General features: G+C 38.6%; 1 non-coding gene across 1 annotated transcript; it reads left to right on the top strand.

Moving 5' to 3' along the window:
- The first annotated feature begins 6,876 nt into the window (after positions 1-6,876).
- On the top strand, positions 6,877-6,950 carry TRNAN-GUU. Its single transcript has one exon. It is a non-coding gene; the product is annotated as a tRNA-Asn (tRNA).
- The last annotated feature ends 3,836 nt before the right edge of the window (positions 6,951-10,786 follow it).

Below are 10,786 nucleotides of genomic sequence, written 5' to 3'. Positions count from 1 at the left end.
TATGAGTTTTCGTTAACAAAATTATATCAAGTCAATGGCGAATGTGGGTCAAATTCCGCTACCGCGACTAGTGAAGACAAACTACGGGAATTGAAGCATTCATATGAAAGCTTTTCTTGGTTCTCAAGATGCATGGGAGGTGGTCGAAGAAGGGTTAGAAGAACCAAAAGATACCACGAGTTATACAGCGGCACAAAACAAGACGTTAAAAGAGGTGCGATCAAAAGATAAGGCGACACTATACATGTTGTTCCGAGCCGTTGACGAGTCGGGCTTTGAGAAGCTTGCCAATGCAACTACTTCAAAAGAAGCGTCAGAAACTTTAGGAAAAGTGTTCAAAGGAATCGATCGAGTCAAGCAAGTGCGTCTCCAAACTCTTTGTGGCAAGTTGGAGAGCATGAGATGAAGGAGTCAGAAAGTGTATCTGACTACATCACGCATGTACAAACTCTGGTTAACCAACTCAACCGAAATGGAGAAATGTTAGCTGAGACTCGGGTTTTGGAGAAGATTTTAAGGTCATTAACCAACAACTTTGAGAATGTTGTATGCGCGATAGAAGAGTTAAAGGACCTAGCAACATTCACAGTCGACGAGCTAGCCGGTTTTCTCGAGGAACACGAGCAACGTAAGAAGAAGAAGGAGGAAACACTTGATCAAGCACTTCAAACCAAGGCGTCAATCAAAGATTAAAAGGTACTCTACTCTCAAAATTTTGAAGGTAGAGGTTTTGACAGTGAAAGTAGTAAAAATGGTCATGGTGCTCAAGGAAGTAGTCATGAAGGATAATATAAGAAGAAGGGACAGCCGAGCCAAGCAAATTGGCATGGATGAGGACGCAATCGAGGAAGAGGCGGCCGATTAATTTACTCCAACATTCAGTGCTACAAATTTCACAAATATGCACTATGCAAATTATTATAACTCCGACAAATGTTACAATTGTGGTAGAGGGGCATTTTGTAAAAGATTGTTGAGCCGATAAAAAGGTGGAAGAAACAATCAACCTAGTCTTGGTGACGCAACAAACGAAGGTCTTAGGTCTTTTCTTGATGGCTCAAAATGAAGATCTGAAAGCGTAAGAACACGGCGGAGAAAAAGACGATGGCGGTAGATGTGAGGCGGTGAAAACCGTTGGAAACGAGGGGATACACAACGAATTCGGCAAAATCGCAATATTGGAGATGAGAAAATCGAAGAAGGAATCTGGATTGAACACGCAATCGGCGAACGAGCCAAAGAAACTTCCAGATCATCAGAAGGAGAATAAAGATTTAGAGCAACAACCAAAATCTGCCGTGGATAAATCTATGGAGAAGTCTTAGTTGCAGACATTGAAATTCCTGAACGAGCGCATTTTGAAGGAGAAAGTAGAGATTGAAAAAGAAAAGAAAGCTTTTAGAATTTGAGATTGAAAGCTTAGAGAAGGAAGGGCTGAGCTGAGTGAGAGTTCTTTCTATCTCAAACAGGAGAAGAAAGAGAATGGGAAAGTAATTTCTAAGCTTGTGAAAAGAATTGAAGAAGTATGGAGAAAGAGAGGAATGCTACTGATAAGTCATGGGTTCAAAACCAAGGTGCATGCTGGAAAGTGAAATTCTTTACATTGAAGCGTGGCACCATACGGATCGAGTTGAACATCCTTCTAGTCAAACTTGGTTAGACGTGGGCGTGGGTCGGAAGAGCTATCGCGTGTCGAATATCGAGTGGAGCCGAGTCACTTTACAACAAGCCTGACGCGTTATTCCACCTAATCGTCAATACGTGTCCCTCAGGCTGTCTGACATGCTTTCCCTCCCGCAAGTTGACACATGACACGCTTTCCCTCCCGCAAGATGAAACGTGGCCGCTTTCCCTCCCGCAAGTTGACACGTGACACGCTTTCCCTCCCGCAAGTTGACACGTGACACGCTTTCCCTCCCGCAAGTTGACACGTGGCCGCTTTCCCTCCCGCAAGTTGACACGTGGCTTGCTATCTATCTGACGTGCTTTCCATCCCACAAGTTAACACGTGGAAAATTTTCTCTCTTGACAATGCGCCTGATGCGTTATTCCACCCAATCATCAATACGTGTCTCTCAGGCTGTCTGACACGCTTTCCCTCCCGCAAGTTGACACGTGGCTTGCCGGCTGTCTGACGCGCTTTCCTTCCCACAAGTTGACACATGGCTTGTCGAAAAATTTTCTCTCATGAGAGTTGCAATACTGAATCTGGCCTTCAAAGTGAGTTCATTAACCTCCTTGTTCGTGAAAAGACTCTGAGAAATCCAAGAATTTCATCTTTCTTAAAAGAACATATCGAACGGCCAAAATAAGTTCATTTATTTCCTTCTTGTTCCTGAAAGAACTCTCAGAAATCCTCGAATTTCATCCTTCATTGAAGAACATATCGAACGACTCAGATCTAAAGAAAATTTTTGAATGACCGTATCATCGGTTTAAAGTTCGTAATGTTGTAACCCCATATCATGAAAAGATATTAAGAATTAATAAAACTTGGCCTATGTACTTGTCCAACCTACGACCTTCACGTTTTTAACACTACAAACTTACAACTGAGCTAATTGGGCATAAATTTTACAAACTTACAATGGAGCTAATTGGGCATAAATTTTATGCACATTATAGATCATTAGCTTCTGATCAAGCCAATCAAGTTTCATTTACATAACTTTATGCATAATAAACTTAAAAAAGTCATTATCTTCTAAAGTCCGTAGTGTTTTAACTCGTATAATGAAAAGATATAATTAAAAATAAGGGAAATTGGCCCCATGCAAGTGTCGAACCTACAACCTTTGCATTATTTGCACAACGCTCTAACCAACTAAGCTAATAAGCCATAGATTTTCTTGCTTGACAATGCGCCTGACTTGTTATTCCACCCAATTGTCAATACGTGTCCCTCAGGCTATCTGACACGCTTTCCCTTCCGCAAGTTGACACGTGGCTCACCGGCTTTCTCACGCGCTTTCCTTCCCACAAGTTGACACATGGCTTGCTGTAAAATTTTCTCTCATGAGAGTCGCAATACTGAATCTGGCCTTCAAAGTGAGTTCATTTACCTCCTTGTTCATGAAAAGACTTGAGAAATACTCGAATTTCATCCTTCATTGAAGAACATATCATGAGAGTCGCAATACTGAATCTGGCCTTCAAAGTGAGTTCATTTACCTCTCATCCTTCATTGCAGAACATATCATGAGAGTCGCAATACTGAATCTGGCCTTCAAAGTGAGTTCATTTACCTCCTTGTTCGTGAAAAGACTGAGAAATACTCGAATTTCATCCTTCATTGAAGAACATATCGAACGACTCAGATCTAAAGAAAAATTGTGAACGGTCGTATCATTGATTTAAAGTTCGTACTGTTGTAACCCTGTATCATGTAAAGATATTATTAAGAATTAATAAAACTTGGCCTATGTAATTTTCGAACCTACGACCTCCACCTTTTTAACATGACAATCTTACAACTGAGCTAATTGGGCATAGATTTTATGCACATTATAGATCGTTAGCTCCTAATCTGGCCAATCAAGTTTCGTTTACATAACTTTATGCATAATAAACTTAAAAAAGTCATTATCTTCTAAATTTCGTAATGTTTTAACTCGTATAATGAAAAGATATAATTTCCCATGCAGGGGGGTTAAACCTGCTACCTTCGCGTTATTAGCACGACACTCTAACCAACTGAGCTAATAGGCCATAGATTTTCTGGCCTGACAATGCGCCTAACGTGTTATTCCACCCAATCGTCAATACGTGTCCCTCAGGCTGTCTAACACACTTTCCCTCCCGCAAGTTGACACGTGGCTTGCCGGCTGTCTCACGCGCTTTCCTTCCCACAAGGACATTGAAACGACGTGATCGAGGAAGAACAGAATGTTGGATTGGGTAAGGAAGACAGAACGTTGGATTTTTGTACCCTCTCAAATCTGAGTGTTTACGCCCTTACGAACCAAACAAACACCATAAACGAGATTAGGGGGAGGAGGAGACTAAAAAATGGAGGAAAAAGGACATTGAAACGACGTGACCGAGGAGAGAGAGTCGCCGAAATATTCTCTAGTAATCGGGGTGAGGGAAACGAAGTCCGACACGAGATCCGACTCACGACCCAAAACCCACAGGAAACCCTAACCGATGTGAGGGGTGGAGAAGATGAAGTCCACCTGGTCGGACCAAAACTCGAATACCCGCAACCTCATTATAGCCAAGCAACCCCATACCTAGTTTGCTCCAGTAACCTAAAATACAAAGCTTCGACCAAACAATGCAATCAGATACCAACTAGCAACCAGTCAAGTAGTCTAGTTCCTTTGTGCTTGGCCCAAAAACCCAAATTCAAACAAAAAATACACAGAACACGGTCTAACCCATGATCCACTACACCAACTTGTGTGCCCACATGAACATAAAAGACCCATGCCTCGATCCACTTTGCGACTTGCTCATGTGTCAATGTCCCTCAATGACAGGGTCACTACTGCATACACCGGCCCCTTCGGCTTAGCTTCTCGAAATTTTAGGTTAAAAAACGACATATTTGGCTTGATTTGACATTTTTAACATGAACCTTTACATTTTTTACCTTTTCGAAGCTGATTTTTTTTAACATAGGTAATTATGAATCAATTAGTAGATGTCCTAGTGGACAGTTTCAGTTATATCAAGGACGCCAGTGTATTCCAGGCTCACAAATCATCATTTGCTATGCACTCAGGTAGTATAGAAAATCAGAGTGTCCTTGAGATTCAGGCGTAAGGGTAAACTTGTACAATACTAACTTTTGTAGAAGCTTGGAAGCCATTTTAAATCTCTAGTGAGTTCAATTGATTTCAATAATGATAAGCTATTGTATTTTTATTTTACCTTTATTTGAGTTGTCAGAAGTGGGATTTGAACCCACACCCTCTACCTATTCTTTATAACTATTTTTATAAAGAATAGCACTTTATAAAACAAAACCTTTCTAAGTTATAAAAGTTGGATTTCAACCCACGGACTCACAAGGACCAAAACTTGAGTCCTAAAGCCTTCAACCACTCAACCATCTTAACTATTTATTATGAGACCTAACATTGGTTGAAGAGTGGAATGAAGCAATCCTTATAAGGGTGTGAAAACCTCTCTCTTAAAGATGCGTTTTAAAACTTTTAAATTTACACGATACGTAACATGCCAAAACAAACAATATCTGCTAGCAATTGGAGAGGGACACAAAACATTAACTATAAGGTTGTGGATATCTCTCCCTAGTAGACATATTTTAAAATCGTGAGGCTGATGGTGATACGTAATTAGCCAATGTAGACAATATCAGAGGTGGGCTTGGTTTGTAACAAATTGTATTAGAGTTAGTTATTGGGTGGTGTGCCAACGAGGTTGCTGGGAACACAAGGAGGTGGATTGTGAGATCCCACGTCGGTTGTGGAGGGGATGAAACATTTTTTATAAGCATGTGGAAATCTCTTACTATTAGATGTGTTTTAAAACTGTGAGGTTGTCAACGATATGTAATGAGTCAAAGTAGACAATATCTAGGCTAATACTCATAATTTGTTTGAATAGTTCAGTTGGTTAGAGCATATTATTGTTAACCATAAGGTCCGAGGTTCATCTCTCTTTTTATCAATGGGAATGAATCATTCCATTTTAGTATGTGGAAAAATTTAACCCTCCAACCAAAGTGGACAATGTCATATAATTATGTAGGTTCGGGATTCCTAACATTGTTATAGTCTTAATTTAACATTCTTAATAATAATATTGTGTTCTTTTTAGGGGTCATCAATACAAAAACATAATGTAAAAAATATTTTAGCATAAAGCAGTTACATCATGCATGTTCTAGTGACTCTAGGCCCCTAGAAAACTAGGGTCGTTACATATAATCTACACCTGAACATTATATAACCTAAAGAAAAACCCGTGGCAACTGTCTCGATCAAGGACTCGATTACCGCCTACAAGTAGGTTACTTATTTAGTTGCACTAGATATTACTTTTCCTTTTTGGGTGATCACTAATGGTTAGTTAAGGTCACAAAGCAGGGTCGTCCCGAGCCATCAGTTCTATATGTACAAGTTGTTGTCCTTATTTTTCGAATCTCGTTCCAATTTTTATCAAATTTTTCTTTGTCACGTCAGTTCTATGTGTTACAAATTATTGTCCTTAGTTTTCGGATCTCCTTTCAATTTTTATGAAATTTTTTCTTTGTTAGGATGTGTCATGAATAATGATTTGAAGTTTTAGAAAGTTCAGTTATTATAGCTGTGCTTTGAAGTCTTTAAAATTGAGTTATTACAGTTCTTATATGCTTGAAAAATCATGTCGTGACAATTTTAAATCTCCAGTGAGTTCAATTGATTTCAAAAAATGATATGCTATTGTATTTTTATTTTACCTTTATTTGAGTTGTCAGAAGTGGGATTTGAACCCATGCCCTCTAATCCCGCATTGGTTTGAGAGGAGAATGAAAGAATAACTTATAAGTGTCTGTAAACATCTCTAGTAGCGTGTTTTAAAACTGTGATTCTGACGACGATTTGTTACGGTAAAAAATGGACAATATTTTTTAGTGTTTGGAAATGGGAACGAAGCATTCCTTAGAAGAGTGTGGAAACCTCTCCCTAGTAGACTCATTTTAGAATTGTGAGGCTGATGATGATACGTAATGGGAAAAATCGGACAATATTTGTTAGCGGTGGGTTTGGGCTATTGCGAAAGCTATCAAAGCAAGTCACCAAACGTTGTGCCAGCAAGAACATTGGGCCCCCAAGGAGAGTGTATTGTGAGATCCAACATTGGTTGGAGAGGGAATGAAACATTCCTTATAAGGATGTGGTGGGCTTGAGCTATTATAAAGAATTAGCTGGAATAGCTCAGTTGGTTAGAGCGTGTGGCTGTTAACCACAAGGTCGGAGGTTCAAACCCTCCTTCTAGTGATGGTAATAAGTCTACCTACTCTAAATGAATTTAAAGGTAAAGATTGGTTATATATTTGCTTATTATGTTTTTTATGACTTGTTAGGATGTGTACAATCATGCTATGTGAAGGGACCAATAGTGTGAGTGTATGCTAGTTGAAGCCCAGGTCAATGGGTAGGTATGCGAGCTCGCATGGGAGCAAATGTGTGTGTATGTAAGTCATGAATAGAGAAGTATGCACATCAAATTCTACCCGGACATGAATATGAGACCAAGGCCATGAAATGATATTTTATGATAACCATGATTTCATGATGACGACCATGGGATCCAACGTACACAACACTAGTGAGATAGAGGGGTAGGATCAAACGTACAAAGACGGTTAACATCATGAGAAAGAAGGAGAAGAAACAAGATGTAGACAACGAGTTTTGATACGGAGGAATGAAGAAAGGAAAATGCATGGAAACGAGTGGGGAAGACGAAGTCCACCTGCTCGGACCCAAACTCGAATACCCGCAACCTCATTCCAGTCAAGCAACCCCATACCCAGTTTGGTCTAGTAACTAGATACCCACCAACAATCAGTCTAGTAGTCTAGTTCCTATGTGCTTTGCCCAAAACCCACATTCAAGCCAAAATACACAGAACACAGCCCAACCCACGGATCCACTACACAGACCTGTGCGCCCACATGAACATTCAAGACCTGCGCCTCGAACCACTTTGCAACCTGCTCATATGTCATTGTCCCTCAGCGATAGGGTCACTGTTGCATACACCGGCTCCTTCGGCTCGGGATCTTGGAGTCCTAGGCTAAAAAATGGCGTATTATGCTCGGTTTGACATTTTGACACCGACCTTTATGTTTTTTGCCCTTTCGAAGCTTATTTTTACTTTAATAGAAATATTTAAGGTCAGTATAACGACTTATTTCTGAAGTTCAAGTTAAATTAAATTAGAAATGTAAATTACTAACGAAGCGAGATGGACGTTTTAATAGGAAACAACAACTGAAAACACTTGGAGTAATTTCGAGAGACAAAATTCACGCTCGCATGTGTGAGTCATGTGTAGGGATGTACTACACGTCCAATTTTGCCAGACTAGAGGCCACCCCTATGATATTTTTAACAATAGGTTCCTAAGATCATTAGTTGCATGTGTTTGCATTCCCTAGCCTCAATAGTGGAGTCACTTATGAGTATTTCTTAAAATACTCAAGCCTTGTGCTACTTCTATTTCAGGTAAGGGCAAGACGCCCCTATATAGCTGACGTCGACATCAAAAATAGAGATAATGACATGTGCATAGAACAGTAGTATTTTATTTTCTTAGGCATAGGTTAGTATAGGGCATTTTTACTTTGATGTTTTAATTGTTTTAGAAAGATGCTTTCAAATGAGTAAGTCCATGACACTATTTTAAGATGAAGTTTAAATGCTTAATTTCTTATAAGAGCATAGGATATGATGACGGTGGCAACTTTAGGCTAATAGAAATTTAGGGTCGTTACCGTTGGTATCAGAGCTTTAGGTTATAGATTCAGTAGACTTACCTACGAGATAGGCTTGGCACGTTCCAAGGTTTTACCATCGATGTCCTGTCACCGTCACGTATGTCTTGTATAAGATAAGAAAAAGAAATGCCTTTAATTGCATGTACTTTTTTTGTTTACTAATATTGAATGTAATTTAGTATCAAATATGTTGAGCTCTAACTATATGATTTATGGTAGCATTATGTTCCACCTAATTGTATTTTTATGAATATGTCATGTTTGCTAAATTATATGTTGTGAATATATGTGATATGATGCAATTTATGTTAGAGAGATATAGACTTAAGAAAAATTATATATTGGTTTTAGAATCATGCCACGGAAAGGGCACGGGAGAGGAGAACGAGGATGGAAACGACCCTGTATTAGAGTTAGAGGAAGAGGTGGAGGTGAAGATATCCCTCCTCGTGAAGGTTTAGTGACTAGAACGGACGCACCTTAAGTTGTGCTACCTTAGGCTATGGACCTCCAATAGCAGTGATAGATGAAATAAATCTCACTACAAACCTGATGTGAGAATCGTTTCCGGCACTACGATCATGCTCACTCGACAAGCCAATAGGGTGTGAAAAAGGGAATGAAACCAACAAGCCAATAGGCCATCCTAACTGCTTAATGTTATACATAAGAATTACTATTTCCATTGGTGTGATTCCTTTTAGGGAACCATAAGTAAAACAGCTAAAACTTATTTTTGAACGTGGACAATATCATACTATTATGGAGGTTCGTGGTTTCTAATCATCAAGCATTCTCGATGAGATTTCATAGGTAATATTATCTATCATTTTCTATTGAATCAAAACCCTTGAATTGAGTTATAATGTTATAGTAATTTTCCTTTTCTATTAAATCAAAACCCTTCAAGTGAATTATAATTTTCTAGTTCATTTTTGGGGTATCTTTGAGTTTTCTATCATTGTTACTTAGTCTTAATCGAGCATTCTTGATGAGACTTCATAGGTAATATTATCGTCCAACCTTTTATGTTGGATGAAAACCCTTGAATTGAGTGATAATGTTTTAATAATTTTCAGGGGTAGCTTCCGATCGTTGAAATAAAATGTAAATGCAACTTTGAACCGAGTTTTTTTTAGGTATCCCTTTTAAGGTGTTTGATGTATATTGACAGTACCTATATTGCTCTCTGAGTGTTAAACCTAAATTGAACCTAAGACTGAGTACCTTATTCTGGGGACACTATGGATGCGGCCCACTTTTGTATATGATATAAACAATGTGATCACTAAATTTTACATGTGAAGACATGTGAGTGGGGGCATCCTATGCAATGAGTATTGCATAAGATCGGACCATGAAGAAAACCACTCTCACTTTATAATGTCGTTTACTTTTGACACTGATTTTTTCATTCGATGACATAGGTAACTCAATCTTAATCCTGAGCTAACTATGAACTCCTATTTACTCAAAATTATCCTTAGATTTGCATGGGTGAGAGTGGCCTGAGTTAGCCGACTCAATAAGCCTCTCATTTTAGGAGTAAGACTGGGTGAATAGCTGGGGACATAGGGTGTATGATGGAATTCACTCCTACCAGCTTTTAGGAATAGTAAAGAGGTTCTTCCCTTAAGTACTGACTCCAAGTCTTTAACAAGGGGACCCACCCTCTCATTGGCCCGAAAGGGATTCGGTTTGGTGGTTGAACCACAAACCAATTGTTCATTAGAGGATCAGTGGGACTTAAAGAACAAAAAGTAACTTTAGGAGTAAACGGTAAATTGACATAGCTCTAGTTACGAACAATCTGTGAAGGATCGACTGACTAATCATGGTTATATCAAATGGACAGAAATATATCTATAGTGAGGGGAGTGCAACAATTAGGCTTCAATAGAGTGTCTTAGTGAATAAATGCTGGTTAATAAGGTTAATGAGATTAGCCAGTCAATCTCGGATCGTTGGAGCCCATGATCTGTAGGTCCATTAGGTCCCTCTGCTAGCTCATATCGAACTAAACCTTAGAACAGTGTGACGAGTGAGTTCGGAGTGTTCGAATTCAAATTAGGGAATACACGCTAAATATATACGATATATTTAACCTCATTTTCTTTTGGTTATGAATTGAACAAAAAGAGAGAATTGGGGATATTTAAATAATATTTAAATATTTTAATTATGAATAGTGATTGATAATCAATATGTGCCGGAATTGATTGGAATTGACATTTTATTTAATGTTAAATATTAATTAAATTATTTAATTAATCATTTAATATTATGTTGATTTGAAATTAATTATTTAAACTAATTGTTGAATTAAAATGA

Source organism: Cucurbita maxima, unplaced genomic scaffold, assembly GCF_002738345.1.
Source record: "Cucurbita maxima cultivar Rimu unplaced genomic scaffold, Cmax_1.0 Cma_Scf00118, whole genome shotgun sequence".
Lineage (NCBI taxonomy): Eukaryota > Viridiplantae > Streptophyta > Magnoliopsida > Cucurbitales > Cucurbitaceae > Cucurbita > Cucurbita maxima.
Note: the sequence above shows the minus strand (reverse complement) of the source record. Positions and strands in the feature narration are given on the sequence as shown.